Source organism: Sinocyclocheilus anshuiensis, unplaced genomic scaffold (assembly GCF_001515605.1).
Source record: "Sinocyclocheilus anshuiensis isolate Anshui unplaced genomic scaffold, SAMN03320099.WGS_v1.1 scaffold2285, whole genome shotgun sequence".
NCBI lineage: Eukaryota > Metazoa > Chordata > Actinopteri > Cypriniformes > Cyprinidae > Sinocyclocheilus > Sinocyclocheilus anshuiensis.
In genome coordinates this window covers 32,378-35,301 of record NW_015552762.1, presented here as the reverse complement: position 1 = coordinate 35,301, position 2,924 = coordinate 32,378, and positions in this window count along the sequence as shown.

Below are 2,924 nucleotides of genomic sequence, written 5' to 3'. Positions count from 1 at the left end.
CCTAAAAAGAAATCTAAATAGTGATATTTAAAAAAATGAATACAAACAGAATTACTAAAAATTAAACTAAAATGAACATATAAACATTAAGGCTAATTCGAAATATTATTAATAAATTATATAAAACTAATGGGAAATGTTGCCTTAGCAACTGTTTAAGCTGAAACACTAAAATTACTAAACAGAAATAAACAAAAACTGAAATAAAGCTAAATAGTCATATTTAAAAATAAAAAAAATTTACATAAGCACATAATAAAATTGCTAAAAATTTAACTAAAACTGAAAGTATTGAAATACAAGCTAATTCAAAATATGAATCAAAACTAAAATGGGAAATGTTGCCCTGGCAATTAACGTTTTAAATGGATAGTTCACCCAAAAATGAAAATTTGCTGTTAATTTACTCACCCTTAGGTCATCCAAGATGTAGGTAACTTTTTTCTTGAGTAGAACAGTAAACAAACATTTTAGCTGAAACCGTGGTCCTTGGTGATTGTATAGCCTAGTAAAAGTCAGCAGCTGCATGTTTTTGAGAATAAAAAAGCAAAACGAGAAACACAAAATTAATATCTGTGGCTCCTGACGATATATTGAGGTCTTATGAAGCGAAACGACCGGTCTGTGCAAGAAACTGCACATTATTTACAACATTATCACCTGGAATCCATCCAGAGCCTCGGGAAAACGGGGAAGTCCGATTCTTTTCCGCGAACTGATTCTTTCGGACGGTTCATTTCAATGAACTGGTTCAATTCACTAGTTCGTTTACGTAATGGCTATCATTAAAGCACCCAATAATGATGCGAAATGTGGATGTTTTACATGTCTAAAGCATATAAAGTAAATAAACTTGAGTTCATCAGCTCCCCTTTTTACTTGAAGAGAAACCATAAAAACTTAAATGCAATAACCTTAAATAACTTTAACTGGAGGCAGAATGAGTTCATTTATAGTATCACATACGCCAGTATTTTGGCACATTTCGAGACAAAAGTGAGTTTTGAGTGGGTAGCCTAGTAAAGCTGCCGTCTGGCCGGGTTAACAGTGGTTATTGTGTGGTTAGTTCTTCACTAGTTTATAATGAAGTGCTGTGACTTTGTGATGAGTCTGGCTGCTGCCGAGCACAGAATCAGCATCAGTTTGTGCAGCTTTTGTGTGCTGCATGTTTTAGGTTTCCATCTCTAACAAGAGAGCAATAGCGGCTTGCTTCATTTTTAAACGATGCGGTTTGACGTATTTCATGTAATAAGCCAGGATTAACAATAGCAGTTTATAATAGAGAATATAAAGGCTGCTGCTGTAACAATAGCACTTTATGGGTCTCCTCAGGCGTCTGATTTCTTTGTCATTCATCAGAGTACAGCATGAGAGGGCCTGAAATCCAGCCGTGAGAAAGACAAAACCAACTAAATGGATGAATGGCTGTCAAAATCACTGTAGAGCTGGAACATTAAACAAATTAATTTTAAAATAAAAATAGACATGCATACCGGCGCATTTTCAAGTGGGACAAGATCAAAACGCTAAAAAGCGCAGTGTTGCCAACTAATTTTTAGGGGAAGTTGCTAAATGAAGGTCAATTTGTTGCTAAAAGTTGCTAAATCACATTGTGACGTCATTGCGTGATGATGTCATTACGTAATCACGACGCAAAATTGTGTCACTACATCAGATCTCAGCAAAAAAAAAATATTTTATATATGTTAATTTAGATTTGTTTGTAAAATCATATAAATGCATAATATAATATTAAAACATAAATAAATATTTAAAATACACCATTGAATTATTGAAAACGTTCACATTTTTTAACGATTGCAATTTAAGTTTTTGTTTTTATTAGCTAGTAAACTAGAAAAACTACACATTCTGAACAATTATACTTTTAAGCAGTGTAGTAGCAGTAGTCTAAGAAAAGTCTGTAAAAATAGGGCACAATCTACAATGTTAATATGAAGGAATTTTGGTATTGATATATATTTGGTATAAAGGTATTGATTTTTCACCGTTTTTTTTTTTTTACCTGCATTTTAAATTACGCATTGTATTTTGTGTTACAACGGATAATGTCCTGGGATTGTGAATTACTATACCTTTTCCATTTGTACATATTTTTCTTACAGTGTACTAACTGATCAACCAACGCAGGTACAAGCTACTACCATTGTGTATCATAAATGAACAATTATTCAATTAAATTGAACAGTTGCAAATAGCAATTAGAATTTAATTCATGTGATGTGTGTACTTCTAGGCATCTTTGGTTTCCTCTTTTTGTGTAATTTAGATGTAAAACGTGTGCTTTTTATCATTTGAGTCACTTAACCCAAGTTGCTAAAAGTTGACAAATTCATTTTTAAAATAGCTACATTTGTTGCTAGGTGCTTTTGGAAGAGAAAGTTGCTATGGTAGTGTGAAAAGTTGCTAAATTTAGCAACAAAAGTGCTAAATTGGCAACACTGAAAAAGCGCCATCCGGTGGACAAATCAGACATGCGCGTCCAAACTTTAGTGATGAAACGTGTCCATGATGTTTAATCATTTCATTCTAAATATCGCCACTTAGTGGACAAATCAGGCAAAGAACACTATGTACCAGCAAATAATAATAATAATAATAAAAAGTATCTCGACTGAATTTTATTAACGAATTATGTTATTAATTTATTATCTAAAGATTTATGCTTAAATTCTTGTAGGCACATATAAAAATAAGTATTTTTCAAAACGTTTTTAAATTTATTATTTGGAATGCCTAGTAAAGGAAAATCTGCCAACAAATATCCATCATACATTTTCATCCTTCAGTAGGAAAAATAATACAAATCTGAAACATTAAAATGCATGTCAATTCTATCTATCTATCTATCTATCTATCTATCTATCTATCTATCTATCTATCTATCTATCTATCCGTCCATC